Consider the following 21,561-nt stretch of genomic DNA (forward strand, 5'->3'; position numbering starts at 1 on the left):
ACATTCTCGACATACTTTCAAAAAAGATGTTCATTGCAAAGAAGAAACAAAAACCAGACTCATAAATTCAGAGAATAAATTGGTGGTTGCCGCAGGTGAGGTCGATGGGGAATGGGTGAAGGAGAGAAAGGGGATGAAGAGTCCATTTATCTTGATGGACACTGAAACATGTATAGAATATTGACTCGTTACCTGAAACTAACAGAATCTTGTAAGTTCATTATATCTGAATTTAAAAATTCTTAATTTTAAAAACAGAAGGGTGTTCACTGCATGGCCAAATACAACTTTCATGTCTAGCAAAATGGCAGTATTTATTTATTTATTTATTTATTAAGATTTTATTTATTTATTTGACAGAGAGAAATCACAAGAGAGGCAGGCAGAGAGAGAGGAAGGGAAGCAGGCTCTCCGCTGAGCAGAGAGCCCGATGTGGGACTCGATCCCAGGACCCTGAGATCACGACCTGAGCTGAAGGCAGCGGCTTAACCCACTGAGCCACCCAGGCGCCCAAAATGGCAGTATTTAAGTAAATCATACCAAACGTAGTAGACCATTATAAAGCCATGAATATCGATTACTTGTTCACTTCTGGGGAAGGGTCACTGGGGCAGAAACCGGAATGAGGATGGAGGGGTACAGTGCTCCAAGCACAGGGAAGAGTAAATATAAAGAAAGGCCAGAGGCATCCTGGGTGACCAGAGCTGGGGTCGGAAGAGCAGTGCAGGGGGAGTGGGATGGGAGTGAGGCCACAGCACCCAGGAACTTTAGGCCGTGGCAGGAGGTCTGAGCCCACTGTGGCCACAGTGGGCAGCCCCCCCAAGAAGAGCGCCATGTTCTGACTCAGAAATTAAACAGGCCTCTCTGGCTGCTGTGTGGACAGGCTGAAGGGGCTACCAGCTGGGAATAAGCCAGGATGCTATTGCTGAAGTCCAAGCAAGAACCAATGGTGACTCAGGCTAGAATGACGTCGGTGGGAGAAGTGGCTGGATTCAGGAAAGACGCTGAAGGTAGAGGTAACAGCACTTGCTGATGGATGAGAACTGCACCGGTAAGCTGGCCAGAGATTTAGGAGAAGGGAGGAAGGAAAACATCCAAAAGCCCTGGAGACAGTCATTAATTCCAAAACCACTCTGAAAATCTCTTTTCTGCCTCCTGTGATTTTATTTCTCTCCCCTCCACATGGCTTGGAAAATTCACTGGTGATGTCATCAATATGTCACAGACATCTCTTCATGACAATAAATTCTGAGCCACCTCCTTTGTAAGGGCTGTATAGTATTCCACTTGCAGCATGTGCCACAATTCAGTTACGCAATCCCTCTCCCATTCACAGACTCCTCAGGTTTTTGCAATTAATAACGAAATAAATATTCCATAGTGGCTGCACCAATTTACATTGCCAACAACAGTGCACGAGGGTCCCCTCTCCTCCACATCCTCACCAACATGTGTTGTCTCTTGTCTTTTCCATACGAGCCATTCTAATAGCTGGGGGAAGGAGGGGTGATACCTCATTGTGGTTTTGGTTTGCATTTTCCTGATGCTGAGCACCTTTCCATGCACCAGCTGGCTGTTGGCCTTTATTCCTTAATAATATCCAACCTCTTTTCACGGACATATTGGCCTTCTGCTTTTACAGGATGTTCATATGTATTTTTTCTTGCTTATCTCTTCTTTAATATTGTTATACACAGAGAAGTTTTATATTAATTCCCTGTCAAATACAGAGTAACTGTTCCTGCCACCTGCCCCTCCCTCCCCCCACTGGTCATGCAGCCCTACTCGTGCTTCCTGGGTTTTCCCACACAGCCTTGTGTGCTGCAATAGGACTTTCTAGCAGGAGCTCCTATGTCGGTTTGAAGCAGGGAAGCCCTCTTATACTGCACAGACAGGAGCCCTTTCAGCCCTCTTTTAAAGAAGTTTAAAATAAGCACTACACGTAGGGCTCCACCCCCAGGAGGTGCAGCCCAGCCTTGCAGGGGGGTTCTTCGCAGAGGCTGCCCTTCCTCCTATGCCCACCTCCATGAGAGCTGCAGGGCTCAGAGCCCCCACCGTCTGCAGGGCTCCCAGCCTTTGCCCTGCACGGTTCCCACAGCCTCACCTTATCTCCCCATGCACTGTGCGTGCTTTGTACTTTTTAGTGTTCTGGCTACAAAGTCGCCCAACTCCTGTTATTTCTGGCTGGTGATTCCAAAGAACATGTGAGCTTTTCAGGAACAGACACATCGCGTTACACCAAGAATCCCCGTCTCAGGCTTAATTTTTTAAATCATCAAAATGATCCCTTTCTTTACAGTTCTAGCCTCTGCATCCCCTTTCAGATGGCCTTGCCCAACTCGAGATGATTAAAATATCCAGAAATGTTTACTTCTACCACTTTTCTGGCTTCTTTCTTGACGTTCGTTCTCTCTTTGGGCCATGTGGATTTTACTGGGTATGAGAGCGATGTAGGGATCCAGCTGTACTTTTTATAATGATAACAAACAATAGTAATATGAAGGCAAACATTTACGGAGGGTTACCACCACTACATAAACCCTACCAGGTGAAGCCGCTGTTCGGCAGTTATCTTTCAGTCACTAGGAAGTAAACGTCTATTTTTCCACTTCTCCATAGCAAAGAAAAGACAGCTTATCACCCATCTCCTCACCCATCTCCCTCTCTCCCCTTGACTCCTGTTTGCTTTAATTTGTGGGTTCAGATCCAGTCTCCTGTTTTAAAAAGATTAACTTTTTACACTCACACTTGCTTTCTGTTTCCCAGAAACATCTATAACAGTCTTTACGGTTAGCCTCTCTAAAGCTTTCAAGGCAGCTTTGAAAAGCTGCTGCCCTGAAAAGCAGCTTCTAGAGTTCAAGGCCCACATCCTCCCCAGGTCCTCTCCTCCCCAAAGTTAGCTTTTACGATGGGATGAAAGCCAATTCATGTCGAAGATTCAACGCTGAGATCAATGGTCAGATGCCAAATCAGGACAAGTTTATTTTATTAATAGAACACAATTTTTTAAAATCATAATGCCTACTGTGCATCGACCATTGAATGCAGTCCACTGCTTTATTGTTCATCTAAATGATTTCCTAGGCAGGAAATTCTGTTTAGAGGCAAACAATGACCACTTTTTCAAAACATGAAGTGAGATCATCTGGATATTAAAAGACTACAAACTCATCCCCAAAACCATTACCATAACCCAACAATAAGTGGTTAAGCAAAATAGGTAAAACCAATAAAACCCGAGCGTGAAATGATTCCATGTTCCCTGAACCAGGTCTCAAAACAACACAAGTATAAAATTACAAAGGGCAACTCCTCCAAAGCAAAATACAAATGAAGAAAAAGAAAGGTATGATAACGGACAAATGTTAAAGCTATGTCTTCAGCTGATGTAGTTCTGATGCCCAGGTTCTCAGGAGCCGTGAAAATATTGGTTGTGCACCTGCAGAGTACAATGACCACTCAAGAAGATTCCTGGCTCCGGGGATGCCTGGGTTGCTCAGTTGGTTAAGCATCGGCCTTCAACTCGGGACATGGTGCCAGGTCCTGGGATCAAGTCCCATATCTGGCTCCTTGCTCAGCAGGGAGCCTGCTTCTCCCCCTGCCTGTAGCTTCCCCTGCTTGTGCACTGTTTCTCTCTCTCTCTCTCTCATTCTTTCTCTCTCTTTCCCTCCCCTCACGATAAATAAATAAATAAATTCTTAAAAAAAAAAAGGGAAGAAAAAGATGATGATGATGGTGGATGATGATGATTCCTTGCTCTGCTCTCCAAGGCCAGAGCTGAGCCTGTTAGGGCCAAGAAACCAGGGTAGCAGATTCCAAGAGGTGACCCTCCAAATGCTCATTAAAAATTCACCCACACTGGATATCCAAGATCTATAAAGAACTCCTCAAACTCAAAACTCAAAACTCAAAAAAAAAAAGGCAGATAATCACGTCAAAAAATGGACAAAAGACATGAACAGACACTTCTCCAAAGAAGATATACAAATGGCTAACAGACACATGAAAAAAATGTTCATCATCATTAGCCATCAGGGAGATTCAAATCAAAACCACATTAAGATACCACCTGACACCAGTTAGAATGGCCAAAATTAGCAAGACAGGAAACAACGTGTGTTGGAGAGGATGTGGAGAAAGGGGAACCCTCTTACACTGTTGGTGGGAATGCAAGTGGGTGCAGCCACTTTGGAAAACAGTGCGGAGATTCCTTAAGAAATTAAAAATAGAGCTTCCCTACAACCCTGCAATTGCACTACTGGGTTATTTACCCCAAAGATACAGATGTAGTGGAAAGAAGGGCCATCTGTATCCCAATGTTCACAGCAGCAATGGCCACAGTCGCCAAACTTTGGGAAGAGCCAAGACGCCCTTCAACAGACGAATGGATAAAAAAGACGTGGTCCATATTTACAATGGAGTATTATGCCTCCATCAAATGATGAATACCCAACTTTTGTATCAACATGGATGGGACTGGAAAAAATAAGTCAAGCAGAGAGAGTCAATTATCATATGGTTTCACTTCGTTGTGGAGCATAAGGAATAACATGGAGGACACTGAGAGAAGGAGAGGAAAAAGAATTGGGGGAAATCGGAGAAGGAGGTGAACCATGAGAGATTGTGGACTCTGAAAAACAAACAGGGTTTTAGAGGGGAGGGGGAAGGGGAGTTGGGTGAGCCTGGTGGTGGGTATTATGGAGGGCACGTATTGCATGGAACACTGGGTGTGGTGCATAAACAATGAATCTTGGAACACTGGGAAAAAAAATAAATAAATAAAATGTAAAAAATAATTCAGCCACACTGGAGAGAGGTGTGTGGATGGGAGTGGGTTGGGGGTGATAGCTAAAGAGTCTGGAGTTTCTTTTGGGGGTGATGAAACTGTTCTAAAATTGATTTGTGGTAACAACTGCACAACCCTGTGAACAAACTAGAGGCCATAAAACTATATACTTTAAATGGGTGAATTATATCTCAATGGAGTGGCCACACACATAAACACGTAACCACAAGAGATGGGGAAGTAGGGTCGGTGAGCACACCTACTACCCTTACTTAGGCCCACCTCAAAGTCCTTCACCAAAAATGCTGTTTCTGAAAGATAAATCTGAATCCCCCAGGAAGGTTAAATCACCTTCACTATCATCCTTGGAAAGACCAAGGATCTTCTCATACCCTTTCCAGACATTTCCATGGAGAACAGGTTAAACAAAACAAGGTTTCATACACAGAAACAAGAAGCTTTGGCTGCCTAGAAAATTCAGTGACAAAGAACCAGTTTACAGCTTGAGCATGCTGCATGGTGGGTAGGGTATTACTGGGCTACTCCTCTCTTACTGTTAGGTTGACACCCGGAGAGAAATCAGGGCTTCAACGTCTGCACCAGGAGTCCACCAACCACGATCCACAGTCAAAACCAACCCCAGCCTATTTTCATAAATAAGGGATTTTACTGAAACCCGGCTACACACCCATTCCTTGAGGTACTGTCTGCGGCTGCTTTCAGCTACAACAGCAGCGGCCAGTCATTGCAACACAGGTCATGTGACCCACAAGCTTGAAATATTTACCCTCTGATCTTTAGGGGAAAGGTCTGCCAACTGGTATTCCAAGCCACTGTGGAGATCGTGGACTCCCTGTGGCTTCCCGAAGGCCACTGAGGAACCTCAGCCATTCGAGGATCTTCTAAAAATCTGGCTGTTCATCTTATTCACAATTCTTCCTTCACTATCTACCTTGGTTTTGGTGCACTATGAACAAAACACTACTTTGCAGTTCTGCGACTGAGTGGGGCCACAGAACTTGCCTCGGCCAGTCTGGAATGCCAGCCAGAGACTCTGCTGCATGTCCAGCCAGAGACTTTGAATGTGCGGGCTGAGTCTGTCCATGTAAGCCTTGTCCTCTGCCAGGAGAAGGGGATGGATGGCTGAAGACAGCCAGGGCCCCTTCAGCCCAAATCCTCCAATGAGAGCTAGGGGGGGCAGACCTGAACTGAAGCCCAGGCCATCCTCAGGTGACTGAAGACCACAATCTAGGAATAGACATTACAGTAGCCACTGTGGATCTGGGAGTGGTGTGTTACTCAGCAAAACCTGACTAATATACACTCAGTTTGAAATGACATAACATATAATAACTGAGAGCTGGAAGAAAAGAGTTGCCCACATGGCACTGAAATCACACCACCACCAGGACCTCCTAAACAGCAGCCTAAGCAGGAAAGACACAGTCACGCTTGGCTCTCCTAATACCCTCCCTCTTCTCATAAATTGCAAAAAACAATCTCTAGAATGAACTCCAGCAAACAGCAGACGGGGATCAATTAGAATAAAGGTAGAAAGAACAAGACAGAGGAAGGCATGGAGGGATGGAGGGAGATTTGTTTTGTTCTACACAACTGAAGCCATCTGCCTTCCTGTGGGATTCTCTGGACAATTAACCTCTTTCCTTCAACCACTTTTCCGAAGTTGTGGACCCCAGGGCACGGATGCTTCTGGTCTCTGGGTTAAGCTGTCACTCCTGCTGCTGGTGCTTCTCTCGCCCACTAGGTGGTGCTGTGTGCACACCTGGGTGGGCCCAGCACCCCTCCCAGCCTCCTGGTCCCGGCAAAAGGAGACTGGGCACCAGGGGACTCCCACACCTTTTCTCAAACTCAGGCTTGTCCCTTACCATTTTTTACTCACCACAAACCCCCACATAAATAGGGAAAAACAGAGCTGAAATGACACTGAGCAGTGGAGCTCACGCCTGCAGTTATGATCATCTGAACGGACTGTTGTCAAGGTTTTTCTTGATACAGAAAAAGAAGTACAATTACATTCATCAGATAAGCTGAAACTTGGCAAGTTGGGTTGAAAAGGAGAACAGAATTCCTGTAAGAGAAGGAATGTCAGGGTCGCCATGCCCCAGGCTTAGCCCTATCATCGTCTTCCCAGACATTGAGAAGCAAGAAGGAAGGTTCTCCCCCACTGGGAAGGTTCAGTGTGGCCCACACACGTGTTCCAGCATACAGGTCAAAATCCAGGAGGGCGGAAGACCTCCTGGAAGATGAGGATTCGAGTCTTGCTCTGAGCTGGTCCACTCGGGGTCTGGAGTCCGTATCCACATTCTCCGGCTCCTCCAGCCACAGATGGTTCATTTCCTTCCGCCTGCCCTTACGCTGGCTCACTTGAGACTCAAGCCACCCTTGCTCATGCTCACCTGTCCACTCCCTAGTCCCTCCCTGCCCCCACGCTCCACCTCTGCCAGCCACATCTGGGCCACCTCTGAAATCTGAAATTCACATGCCCCCTCCCTGACCACGACCAGCCCCTCCAGCCCCGTCTCCTCACAGTTCCCCCTCACTTATTCCCACTACACCACCTGGAGACCACCGCCCTGTGATTCCTCAGCTTTGCCTTTCTTGTGCCCTTCCCTCCACCTTGAATCCCACAGCCCTTTGCTTCAACAACCCCCTCACTCCACAGTAGTTTCACCCAATTCTGCATGACAACAAGCGTCCACCTTGCCCTGCCTTGTCCCTGGGCTCCCGGAAGCACTAGGGGAAATCAGAAAGCACCATGAGGATGGTGGAAAGCCCTAGAAGGCTGAGGACTCCCATGCTGGGAGGGGCCCACGCCCAGCACCCCATGCCACAGTGCTAGGGTGGCAGGGGTGGGGGGGTGAGATGGGCTGGGTAAGGTCTAAAACAGCCTCTCTGCAGGGCAGTAACTCAGGGTAAAATCACCTTCCACAGGATGAGCGGCCGGTCTCTGCGCGCTCTCCCTCCTTCCTTTCTCCTAGTGGTCAGGTTCCCTCCTAAAGACTTCCAGAGCTCACATGCAAACACTCAGCCCTCCCTTCCCACTTAGCTCCATCTGAGAATTCCCTAGACCTACCGCACACTGACTGCACACACTGTGTTAAGGACCTGTCCCCTCTCTTGTCTGTACGCTCACCTGCACGCTCAGCAGCATGGCTGGGAAACACCTTTCCTAATCTTCCTCTTGTAGCCAAACCCCAGCATGTTCCAAATCAGCATAATGGAGCCCCTTCATTATCCCAGGATGTGTCCAGGAAAGAAGAAGGTGCCTGTTACCCAGACACGCAACAGGAACTAGTTTACAACGGGCCACCTTGTGCCAGAACAGCACTAAAGAACATTAACCCAGCAGGGCCTGTACCTTGCAGTCTTTACCAAAGTAGTTCTGGTCGAATTGACACAGCTTCCCGAGTCTGCCCGGCTAGATCCACCCCAGGTGTAAAATTTTTAGAAAAAGAAAAAAGAGGGGTGCCTCCATCGGTTAAGCATCTGACTCTCGATTTCGGCTCAGGTCCTGATTTCAGGGTCGTGGGCTCGAGCCCTGAGTCAGGTTCCACATTCAGTGGGAAGTCTGCTTGAGATTCTCTCTCTCCCTTTCTCTCTGCCCCCACCCCCACGTGCGAGCAAGCGCGGTCACACACTCTCTCTAAAAATAAATAAATATTTCTAAAAAAGAAAAACGAAGAAATCATTTCTCTTATATGGAGGGAAGGGCAGGGAGAAAAGAAGAAAGGGAGGGAGGACAGAGGAAGGGGGGACAAAGATAGGAGAGGAAAGATGGGAGAAGTAAAAAGAAACAAGGGAGGAAAGAGAAACTGAAAACATAGTCCTCCAGGCTAGTCCTCCGGCAACAGGATGCCCACTGGCCCAGGGCTCTGAGGCAGGCCCCAGTATGACTGCCGTTTAAAAAGCCGGGGCCCTGCAGGCCTTCCCAGAGCCTCGGCCCGACCACGTGTCCCCACACGTGTGTTCAGTCTGTTTCCCAGGACAGACACCTGTGAAACTTAAAGGCTCAAATCACAAAACACACAGTGATCCCTGTCTGCATAAGGCACCAAGGCACACCCCAGCAGGTGATCCAAAGCCTGACTCCTCACTCCTGGAATTCAAAATCACACCATGCGAATAGTGAACTAATAAGAGATGAGGACGACGGGCAAGGTCTCTAGCAGATTTCCCACTAAACCGGGCCGCATGGAGGCAGCTTCACCCCAATGGGAATTAAGCAGAGCGGTAAGTAACAACAGTCACCAATCCTTACTGAACACCTTCCTTGCACCGCTGTACCAAGGACTTAATAGGAATCACCATGCTGAGTACCAACACCGAAGGACCCTGAGGTTCTTACTGTCATCCCATTTTAGAGATGCAGAAACAGCTTCGGAGACGAGGTGACTTGCCCAAGGTCCCACAGTAAATGCTGCAGCCGTAAAACACCCAAAATGTCTCTGCCCCAAAGCCAACATGCTTTAGGCCGAGAACCCCAGGAAGGCACCCTGCTTCTCCCTTGGGAATACTGTCAGAGTCGGTACAGGCTATAATATGGGGGTGGGTGGACTTCCCACAGGAGCAAGTTCATGGAGACTTGAGAAAGTACAGTGAGTCAACCTTTATTTCCTCTCAAACCTCATGTATGTCCATTAAGGCTTCAGCAGAACTATGTCAGAATAAGCATAAAAAGAGGCTCCTGGGTGGCTCAATTGGTTGAGCCACTGCCTTCATGACTCGGGTCGTGATCCCGGAGTCCTGGGATTAAGTCCCATATCCGGCTTCCCCTGCTCTGCGGAGAGCCTGCTTCTCCCTCTCCTTCTGCCTGCCACTCCCCCTGCTTGTGCTCATTCTCTCTATCAAATAAATAAATATAATCTTAAAAAAAAAAAAAGAATAAGCATAAAAAGAGAGCATCCTGTGTATCCTATTAAATGGAAGGAGGCAGAAGTAGGCAAGGACAGTTTTACTAGTATACCTATTCAGTGAAAACCTAAGGCAATTGAGCTTCCTAGAAACCAAAGCAAAAAGAGACCTTCCCCCGCACAAACACACACACACACAAAAACAACAACAACAAAACAACCAAAAAAACCCCCACAAAAACAAAAACCCTCATTATCTAATAAAAAGAACCACAACTAAGCAGAAAACAGTTCTAGCAAGAATCCCAAGAGTTTATCAAGAAAATTTTTTAAAGATTTTTTATTTATTTTTTATTTATTTGACAGAGAGAGAGACAGACAGACAGACACACACACACACACACACAACATGAGTAGGGAGAAGGGCTGAGGGGGAGGGAGAAGCGGGCTCACCACTGAGCCTGCTCAATTCCAGGACCCTGGCATCATGACCTGAGCTGAAGGCAGATGCTTACCCAGGAGCCCCAAGTTCATCAAAAAATTTTTGAGATAAATATTCAATAACGTAATATTCAATAATGTAATGGGAAGTATATTTGATCCCAATCACTTCTATAATCAGCCAGAGCTTTAAAGAAAGCAAAATCAGAGATCATATGCTGAAAGTCTGTGAAGACATTTTAATGAAGGACATTTCCATCACTGTAGAAGGTGCTACTGGGCTCCCTGGACTGTCACTTTTCTAAGTATTTCACAGAAATAGGTCACTTGCTTCACCCCCTCAATAAATCCATCATCCCCATTAGACAGGCAGAGAAACAAATTCTGCCTCCCGAACATTCCAGAAGCCTCCGAGACCCGCCCCGAGGTCCCCTCGAAAGGCTTTCCAGTGATGGGAGCCAAATCCCACCCAGCTTGCCACTCCCCGCAGAGCCTGACCCAGAACAAGGAGAGTAGTAAAGTAACAAAAAAGGAGGAACAAACCCAGCCCGGGCAAAGGAAGGAAGAGGTGAGAGAGGAGCCAGAAGTGGGTAAAAGATAAGCACATTTCTGGGAGATGGGTGGGAGCGTGCTGCTGTCAGAAAGGACAGAGTAAGTCTGGGGCCCAGAAAAAGGGCGAAGTGGGGGGCACCTGGGTGGCTCAGTGGGTTAAAGCCTCTGCCTTTGGCTCAACTCATGATCCCAGGGTCCTGGATCAAGCCCCGCATCGGACTCCCTGCTCAGTGAGATGCCTGCTTCCCCCTCTATGTCTGCCTACTTGTGATCTCTCGCTCTTCTCTCTATTAAATAAAAAAATAAAATCTTAGAAAAAAAAAAAAAACCTGGGACCCTCTCAGAGACAGTGAGACAGACAGAAGAGGGGGAAGGGGACCGTAAACCAGGGGACAGTGGAAGGGCAACAGGTAAAACAACTCTGCAACCTACTGTCCTTCCCCTTGACCCTCCACCCAGCAGCACGGCCTCAGGCAGCCCAGGCCTTTCCTCCCGGTCAAACACACACAAACCAACAGACAGTTATAACAGACAAAGGACAGATGATAAACAGTCCGTGTGCAACAGTAACGACACAGGAAGGGACTCACTGAACACCTACTATGTGCCCACAGCATGCTCGGCACCGTGCGTGAGGTAACTCGGTGAATCCTCACGCAAGCCTGTGAGGCAGGTACAAGGAGACCTTCTCCACCGTTGGCAAAGGAAGGAAAGCGTAAATTACTATTCTCTTATATGGAATGATGGAATTAACTACTCCATGGGCTAAAAACAGAAACTGGTAAGAAGCATTTCTCTCAGATATGGAAAATAAAAATAAAAACTCCCTCTACGTACTGAGGGGAATGTAAATCGAGACCATCTGCGCTCTTGTTTTCACGCCTCAGTTGGCAAAGCGCGAGGTGTTTGCCAATACCCAGGGTGCAGGGGGGTGCAGGGGGGTGTGGGCCAGACACCCCCACTTTATCTGCATAAAAATACAATTGCTCTGGCAACATCCGTCAAAACTGAAGTCCCCACTCCAGAAAGTCTCACAAGTGTCTTCATCATATAGTTGCTCAATTATCTGGGAACATCAATATCCCCAGCAGCCTTCATCAACATTGCAAGGGACCCTGAATTAAAACCACCCAGCTAAGCTACTCCTAACTTCTCAACCCACAGAAATATGTGAGACTATAAATGTTTGCTGTTCTCAACGGCCAAGGTTTGGGGAAGTATGCTGCATAAGTGAAACATGAGAATTACATGCAGGTAGATATAAAAGGCAATTAGGACAACGTCAAGTACACAGTAAGTGCTTTTTCAGTTAGCTATGACTGTCAATAACCTTCCTGCCACAGGGCCTTTGCTCATGCTGTCTTCACTGCTTAGAATGCTCTTCTCCCATCCCCACCATGAAAACGCCTACATAATCTTCAGACTTCTGCTCAAACACTGCTTTCCCATAGAAACCTTCTTGGAAATGCCACTTCAGAAATCCCCTTTATATAATCTTTTATTACCCTCTGGTTCTCCTATGAATATCAAATATATAGTAATAGTAGTTAAATAGTAATTCACGTGACTATTTTTAAGACATTTTTCCTCTTCTGAAATGTAAAAGAATCTCAACCTGACACACTGCCCTATCCTCTATACACACAACAGAAATTTAATTATACCTCTTAAAGGTCAACAACCCATTAGAAAAATGAGCAAAGACCAAAACACCAGGCTGTCTGCAGAAAATAAAATGCAACAGAAAAGAGGTACAGACTATTCATAATGAAAAAGATACAGAGTAAAATGAAGTCCCCTTTTTCCTGACTACCTGATTAATAACCAAGGTGAAAAGGGCTGACGATGCCCAAAGCTGGAAGGAAATGGCCACTCCCTTACACTCATACTAGGCACTTAATGGGTGCAGGCTCTCTGGAGGGCAGTGCTGTGGTGTAGACCAAATCCTAAATGCACATTCCCTGTTACCTTACAGACACATAGGATAAGTGACCCAAAAGATATATATGCAACACCATTCCCTGGCATACACCGTTATGATGAAAACCCTGGAAATACTGTAAAGGCTCCCCTGACAGGAGTCCACCCCAAACAGCGGCTCTTGCTTGGACGTTAAGTACTCAGCACATGGTCAACTGCCTTTGCAGCTGCCACCTTCCCCGGTGATCCCACCTGCAGGGGCAGGAGCTGACTGAACATCACACACCCTGGCAAGGCCATGTATGTGCCTGTAGTCACAACCAAACTCCAGGCTATAGCAGTTTCCTTTGGCTTCTTGACATTACAAGGAAGCATTACGCTGGTTCTTTTAAAATGGTCTTTAGGGGGTGCCTGGGTGGCTCAGTCGGTTAAGCCTCTCCCTTTGGCTCAGGCCATGATCCCAGGGTCCCAGGATCAAGTCCCACACTGGGCTCTCTGCTCAGCGGGGAGTGTGCTTCTCCCTCTCACTCTCCCTTTGCGCGTGTTCTCCCTCTCTCTCTCAAATAAAGAAAATCTTAAAAAAAAAAAAAGATTCTCTCTTTCCCACTCTCTCCCTCTGCCCCTCCCCCTGCACACTTGCTCAAGAACTCTCGCTCTCTCAAAAGAAATTTTTTTCACATGGAGGAAATCCACTGAAATAGGGTCAGCAAATGACACCGTGTGGTCTAAACCTCAAGGACCCCTATTTCACATAAGAGGACAAGCCACTCCACTCTACACCTCCTTAAGGGTGTCAGTTATAACACTGCCCACCACCCCGACCCTAGCAGGGCTGTGCCAAGGACGAAATGAGTTTCCACAGCAGTGCCCAGAAGCCTGCCAGCCACAGAGCAACCACTCATAAGTGTCGGCCTGTGTTAGCATTTGTGATGGCTGTCAACCCTTCTGAGCCATGGGAAGCCCGGAGAGTCGGGCAAACATTCTGGGTGTTCCTGTGAGGGTATTTTTGGAAGAGATTAACATTTCAATCAGTAGACCCAGTAAAGCAGACTGCCCTTCTTAATGTGGGTGGGCCTCATCCCATCTGGTGAAGGCCTGACTAGAACAAAGAAACCCCCCTCCAGTAAGATGCTTCCTCCCGTCTGACTGCTTTGGAGCTGACATCAACTTCTTCCTGCCTTTGGACTCAAACTGAAACACTGGCTCTTCCTAACTTGCAAGCTGCAGGTCTCTGGCCTAGAGCTACGCCACTGGCTCTCTTGGGTCTCCAGCTTGCTGACTGCAGACCTTGGAACTTGTCAGCCTCCATAATCCTGTGAGTAAATTCTTCATAATAAACCTCTTTACAGATGTATATCCTGTTGGTTCTGTTCGTCTGGAGAGCCCTGACTAATACATGATTTATGAAATCTGATTTGTTCCAGGTCTAATTACAGCTATAAAGTTCCAGTTCATGACGGTTTCAGCTTGAAGGGCTCAAATCTATCAACGTTCACACCAGATCGGGGGGCAGAGAACACAGGCAGTTCTCCCCAGGCCATGAGTCCCAGAGTTAACGCTGAACCGCACAGACAGGGGAACATCTGAACCCAGGGGAACAACTACACCGAGCTCCTCCTGCCAGCCCCACACCCTCTCTCGCTGAGTCCCTGGAAGGCCGTAAAGCCCGCCCTGCCAATGCAGCAAACAGGGTGCTGAGGCCAGAGGCCCACACCTGGCCCCTCAGCCAGCAAATGCCCCTGAGCCGTGGTCTGGTCACATCAAAAAGGGGACTCCTAGACAAAAGCATGTATGAAGCGACCCTCACTTCACTCTGATACCTGCAAATCACATTAATAAAAATCCATTATGAAAACGGAACGGCTAGGGACGCCTGGGTGGCTCAGTTGGTTAAGCAGCTGCCTTCGTCTCAGGTCATGATCCCGGTGTCCTGGGATCGAGTCCCACACTGGGTTCCTTGCTGGGCAGGGAGCCTGCTTCTCCCTCTGCCTGCCACTCTGTCTGCCTGTGTTCACTCTCTCTCTCTGACAAATAAATAAAATCTTAAAAAAAAAAAAAAAGAAAAGAAAAGAAAACAGAACGGCTAAAGGAACACCACAAGGAATGCTATTTGAGGCTGGGATCAATGTCCTGAAGCGCCTGCAAAGCACACCTGGTCAATACGTTAAAATAAGATCACTCTTGGGGCTCCTGAGGGGCTTGGTCAGTTAAGCGGCTGCCTTATGCTCAGGTCATGATCCTGTAGTCCTGGGATCAAGTCCTGCACCGGGCTTCCTGCTCAGGAGGAAGCCTGCTTCTCCCTCTGCCTATGCCCCTTCCCCCTCTGCTTGTGCTCTCTCACTTTCTCTCAAAGAAAGAAAGAAAATCTTTGAAAGAAATAACAAGATCACTCTTTAATTTTGTTTAACGTCATTTACTATTTGCCAGCTTCCTAAAATGGTTTAAAATGGGCAGAGACTAACAGGAATACATTGGATATATTCTAAACTTGTTTCAAATTCAAAATGCAAACCAATTTGGATGATTAAAAAAAAAAAAAATACACAGATATCCAGCACCTGGAACTACAGATTCCAGATCGCATGCTAAAAATCTTACTAATACATTCTGCCTAGACTTTACGATGTCTGTTGAAGACCCTGTGTGACAGATACTCTGCCCACTCCCCTCACGATGAGGGACTTGAGGGGGAAGGAGGACCCGCTGCGGACCTCCAAAATCACTTACAGCGTGTTTCAGGGACAGATGTGAATGATCCCGTGTTTTGCTGAAGCGTACACATTAGCTCCGGAAATCAGCAGATGAGGCCTTCCTCCTGCCTTCCACACACAAAACCCAACAGCTCAACAGAGCAGATTCTGCTATGAAGAAAAAAAGAACACGTCCAAGTTATGAGTTTAGAAAACGTGTCATTCCCTGGATGCTAATTCACAACTCACCCTGTGAAAGAAGGGATATTTCATGGTCCATTCTTTTCTGTTTCACTCAGCCAAGTACCATTCAGGCTAAACTTCTCAACGGGAAACACATGAGGACTTTTACGCTAGACAGGAACCAACAGGCAAGACGTTAAACTGAACTCATAAAGATGTCCATAATATTTTCTCTGAGCATGTTTTCAGAGGATAAACCACCAAGTTTGATGGCTTAGGCTAGCGACAGAGGAACAAATCCTAAACAGTGGATTTGCAGAGTGGGAGCAATTCTCGGGGGACGCCGCTGGTCAGCTCGACCTCTGCCTGCCTCCGGGGCTCAGAGCCAGTTCTCAGGCTGGACCCCAACAAAATGCTGGCCTTGCGGAGCTATTGGTTGAACAGAATCGTGGCACATGCCTGAGGGGCTTTACATAGCCCTCCCACCCCCACACTCACAGGACCCTATCATCTCTCATTCAACTCTTCAATGTCCTGAAAACTGAACCAATTCGAACAGGCCAAGAGGGGCTCGCCTCTCAGTTTGCTGGATTTGGGCCCAGTCAGCTCTTGGTAAGAGCAGGAAGACAGGACAGACACCAGACACTCATCCATCATTGGACTCTGACCAGCTCCCCCAGCAGGGGAGACAAGCCAGAGCACAGATGATTCGCAAGTTCTCCATCACTGGGGTGTGGATCAGAGGTACGGACGGGGCCAAGCATGTTTAAGAAAGAAAGGAAAAAAAAAAAAAAGTAAAGGCAGAGAAGAGAGGGGGAGGAAGGGAGACACTAACTCTGTTCTTCCTTCACCTTTCAAAAAAGTCCTTGCTGACCCAGATGCCAGGTGAGGTTCTGAGAAACCAGGATGAAGACACAGGATTAGGAAAAATTGAAGAGTTGGAGAGGTAAGGGCTGGGAGGAGGGGGAGCTTGAAGTCCCTCCCTGTTCAGCTGCTGCAAAGAACCACAAGGGGGAAAGTGCTAGGCGTCTGGGAGGCCTGGTCCCAACTCAGAAGTGTCCCCACAGCCCGGTGTCACTGCCTCCCCCAAGCCTCCGGGATGAGGGGACAAGGTGGGACCAGCTTCTGCGGACCCTCGGCTCTGCCCTTCAGTGACTCAATATTGCAATTTCCCCCTCATATGCCCAAGGACAACCCACCAAGCAAAACAGGGCAGGAGAGACACTACTTCTCCTGTGGTCTCTTCTTTCCGGCCACACCACAAAGAAAACAAACAGCAGACATTCTTACCACATGCGTTTGTCCGAATGAGCTCGCCTTGGCAGAGTCCTGGCAGAGGCTGGGCCCCAACGGGCTGCCCGAACCGAAGTACCAAGGCCATGTACAGAAATCCACTCCAAAAACAATTCAGAGAGAAAGGGGATTCTCCGTGAGAACCCCAGCGCAGACAAGACCTCAACACAGAAACCCCGCTGTGCCTCCCTCAGCAGCTTTCTCGGTTTGCTTGTTGGGGCAAATCCCAAGATTGTGGCTGCTCTGGAGGCACAATGGGTTACGTAACTCCAGACAGCCTGGGCACCCTATCGGCTCATCTTGTTAAACCACCCCAAAGAGAAAATGACGCACCCAAAATGTGATATCCTTAAGTTGGGGGGGTGGGCAGGGGAGCAGGGCTTTGTGCTGAACATTGGGCTTTGCTTAAAAATGAAAAAGGAACAAAAGGTCTGCTGTTCACCTCATGGCTCGCTGGGAACCGGGGGTGGAGGGTATTTACCGGAGGCCTGATGCCAAGTGGGCTCCCGGGACTGCACTTGGCAAAGCCCTTGGAGGCGGAGAGGCATTCTTGGGGACACTCCAGGTCTCTCCGAGAATGGTTTTCACTATTTCAATGACCCTCTAGTAAGACTTGAACCTGCACCATCTGGCCGTCCAGCACCTTGACCATGAAAGAGGGTCCGTGCTCACACTCCTATTCACTCAGCCACTGCCAAATGTGACAGCGCTGAGCTCTGCGGCTCAGCTGGCCTCCACCGGCTTGCCACCAACATCCCAGCAAAGAGCCTCCAGGCACCACGCCCTGTGGGGTTTGAAGTTCTAGCACTGCATTCTACCATTTCCTTATCCTCGGTTGTCACGTTCAGAGAAAGTGAAACTGCTTCAACAAGCTGGATGTTTCCTGGATTTCGCTGGCACAGATACCACTGGAAGCCCAGGGCTTAGTTCACATGCTTGTACAAATAAGGACACAGTTGGGACACTGCCTCCTCCAGGAAGCCTTCTGGGTCCTCCCACAAACTTTTCCCTCCCAGGCTCGGCCAAGCACTCCTCTCATCGTGCTCTCATATGCCCATGCTTATCGCTGCGCTACCTGTGGCGCACCATCCATTTTCACTCGTTCATCTGACCACCCCCCTGGACTGTATTCCTGGGGGGCCCAGAACTCCTGTCCTGGGGTCATGACATGCACTCCAATCTCACCCCTCGAGCTCAAGGATCTTAGGCAGGATGCTGAACCTCTCATGATTTGGTCTCTCTCCCTGTAAAAAGGGGATAAGAGACCCTACTTGCCAAGCACTGGCTGCATGAGGTATGATTTTAATCACTGGGATTCAGGGCTGCACAAAGTCCTTGCCCTAAAACACAAACACACAGTAGTAACTCATGATTAAGTCTGGGGAGGAAGGTAAGGCAGGAAAAAGAGAAGGGGAAAGGTAGCGGTGGACCACTCTTCGTTCAGGGCAGTCACAAAATGGCCTCTAATGAAATCCCCCTTGGAGAAAGTGAAAAGGGAATCATGAGGACATCAGGGGTAAGGTGATCCAGGTGCTGGGCAGCAGCAAGAACAAAGGTCCTGAGGCAGCACATTCCTGGTGAGTCCAAGGATTAGCAAGGAGGCCAGTGTGTCTGGGGTGGAGTGGGCACAAAGGAGACAGTCAGAGAGGTGGGAAAGCCCTGTCACTTAGACCTCCACTGGCCATGATCCAATAGGAGCCCACTGGCAGTCTGGAGCAGATGATGAAAGAAATCATCTGACTATGTGTTTAAAAAGCCTCATTGGTGGGTAGACAGAGAACGGACCACACAGAAGCAAGCAGGAAAGCAGGTGGCCCAATTTGGAGGCCACCGCAATAATCCAGATGTAAGAGGAAGGTGGCGTAAGACAGGGTAGATGCCGTGGAGTTGGTGAGAAGCCATCAAATTCTGGACACACTGAAGACCAAGCCAAAAGACTTCCCAGCAAACTGGAGTATGAAAGAAATACAGAGATCATGAATGCCGGCAAGGCAACTGGAATGGGCAACTACAAGGACAAAAGTACCATTTATAAAGACAGGGTAGACCACAGGAAAAGCAGGCCGAGGTGGGAAAGGGTTCACTTTTAGCTATTCAAGTTTAAGATGCCCACAGGCACCCAAGGAGAAGATGTTGTATGAGGCTTTAAACCAACATGTCTGGCCTCCAGGGGAGAGGATTAGTCTGAGGACAGGAGCTAGACAGGGGTCAGCGTGGGGCAGATTCTAAATCCTGGAGACTGAGGGAGATCCCCTGGGGCACTGGGGCTAGCAAGACGAAGCCCCAGGCCCCCCAACATCCCCAGGATTGGGAGGAACAACAGCCAGCAAGGTAGGAGAACAGGAGAATCAGGAGCCAAGGGAGGACCAGATTTCCGGAAGGGAGTGCTCAGCAGTGTCAAGCCCTGCTGAAAAGGCAAGAAGATGAAGCCTACGGACGGACCCCTGCACTGACAAGGCCTCAGCGCTGGGGGAATGGTAGGCTCACACCCTGCTCACCCTGGGTGCAGGTGAGCACAGAAGAGAAACTGCAGTGAGCACAGACAGGAGCAGAGACATGGGTACCGGCACCGGCCATGAGGACCACAAGCAACCCTCTTCACGAAGGGAGAGATCACAGCATGTTTCTGGGCTAAGAGGAGAGCTCCCTGAGCAGGGGGGAATGGGTGACGTGGAAGGAGAGGAGCTGCAGGAAATGTCTCCTTCCAGAAGCGGGCAGGCCAGTAGGGGTGGGATTCAGGGCACGAGCAGATGGAGGGCCACTCGTGGGGCAGGAACTCAGCACAAGGGCGAGGCCCCCAGGCTGGGATCCTGGGCCATCCCCCTGGCCTTGGGATGGCCTGACATACAGGAGGTCCCCCACGCCTAACTGTGAGACAGATCAGTGGAAAGCTACTGGAAGCAAATCTGCACATTTTCAGCTGTCACTGGGTGTTACTTCAAACAGGAGGAGAAAAGTAAACACTGGAGACAAAACGAGAACTGGGGTGAACTTTGATATGAAGGCATCTAGATGTGACTCCAACAACACTCCTTGCTGCTGTCTGCGCTCACCAGCCCACACCACATCTGCTCGGAGCCCCACCAAGCACTCATCCCCATGATCCCTGGGAGCGGGGGACAACAAGCAAGAGCTCCAGCGGGATGAACTCTGCTTCTGGACCTCGGGGAAGTCATGATGACTGCAGGTATGCGTAAGAAGCGCTATCTAAGCCAGCCTTGGCAGCAGACGCCAGGCACCATGAGCAGCTCCCCATGTTTGCATCCCCACAAGACAGTCGTGTGTGATTTCCATTCCACCTGCTTTTATGCGAGAATCAGAAACGGAGCCTCCGCGAGAGGAGCAGGAGCCAAACTACACCCAGCATCACTGCAGGCCAAGCAAGCTGCTCAGGGTTCAAAATTCCCATCCTTGGGGCACCTGGGTGGCTCAGTTGTTAAGCGTCTGCCTTCAGCTCAGGTCATGATCCCAGGATCCTGGGATCAAGCCCAGAATCGGGCTCCCTGCTCAGCAAGAGGCCTGCTTCTCCTTCTCCCATTCCCCCTGCTTGTGTTCCCTCTCTTGCTGTGTCTCTCTCCGTCAAATAAATAAGTAAAATTACGAAAGAAAATTTCCCATCCTTAACCTTCAGGGCAATTCTTCATCTCATTTTGGGTCTGGATGGTGGCTCTCGCCATCCCAAAGCTCATACCCTACACACTCCACTCATCCTCCCTGGCGCATCACACCTCCCCCCACCGACTCCTGTGGCCACACACCCCCGTGCCCCCCCACCCCGCCCCAGGCAAGAAAGGCCCCCTTACCGGTGATGGTGCAGGCATCCCGGTACCCTCTGCAGCTGGGAGCATCTTCCACAGCCTCGCTTACATAGTGCTCCTCAGGGATGCCCGGGCTGCAGGCTAGGACTGCATGGCTGCACGCCTCCAAAGGGGGCACAGAGTTGGCCGAAGTGTCGTCGCGCGGAGCTGTGGCGTCCAGCTTGGCAGGTTTCACGGGGAGGTGCCCACTGCCATCGGGGGCCCCGCTGCCGGAGTCTGGGGCAGTCAGGTGGACAGCCCCCGGTAGGTGTGGCGCACCAGCAGGGGCTCCTTACAGGAAACCTAGGGGACAATCCAGACAGAGGAGCAGTTTAGCAGAGCTTCTGAAAAACGACAGTAAAATAAGGGCCCTGAGATGATGTGGGTTCAGATCACAGATTCTGTAAACCGAGGCATTTCCCATCAAATTCTTCAATTCTGATAAAAGAAACGGCACAGTGGAGCTTTCCAGAGACCACCTGATGTGGGGTGACAATGGAATGTGTCCTTCTGTATAGCTGTGGCTTAAATTTCCATTTTGATTTCCTTTTTTTTTTTTAAGATTTTATTTATTTATTTGACAGACAGAGATTTCAAGTAGGCAGAGAGGCAGGCAGAGAGAGAGAGAGGAGGAAGCAGGCTCCCTGCTGAGGAGAGAACCCGATGCGGGGCTCGATCCTAGGACCCTGGGATCATGACCTGAGCCGAAGGCAGAGGCTTTAACCCACTGAGCCACCCAGGTGGTCCTCCATTTTGATTTCTAATGCTAATTCATATAATCAATATAATGCCTATGAACAAAAGCTCTTTGGGATCATCAATAATTTTTTTAAGGGATCCTGGGACCAACAGTTTTAGAATTACTGCTCCAGTATATAGTTCTTTTTTTTTTCATTAAGTATAATAACAACCAGTACAGTTAGTAGTAAATAACCAGTATAGTTCTTTTTTTTTTTTAAGATTTTATTTATTTATTCGACAGAGATCACAAGGAGGCAGAGAGGGGGGAAGCAGGCTCCCTGCTGAGC

At 48.7% G+C, this 21,561-nt stretch overlaps 1 protein-coding gene across 3 annotated transcripts in view; it reads right to left on the reverse strand.

Moving 5' to 3' along the window:
• The window catches only part of TRAK1 (trafficking kinesin protein 1), a 121,042-nt gene extending 100,221 nt beyond the window's left edge, over nucleotides 1-20,821 (reverse strand). For all 3 annotated transcript variants that reach the window (XM_046003474.1, XM_046003473.1, XM_046003471.1), the window contains exon 1: nucleotides 20,540-20,821. The gene's annotated coding sequence lies outside the window, so the exon portion shown is untranslated. The remainder of the gene's footprint in view (nucleotides 1-20,539) is intronic.
• Nucleotides 20,822-21,561: the final 740 nt, after the last annotated feature.

The sequence above is a fragment of the Meles meles genome, chromosome 4 (genome assembly GCF_922984935.1).
Source record: "Meles meles chromosome 4, mMelMel3.1 paternal haplotype, whole genome shotgun sequence".
Lineage (NCBI taxonomy): Eukaryota > Metazoa > Chordata > Mammalia > Carnivora > Mustelidae > Meles > Meles meles.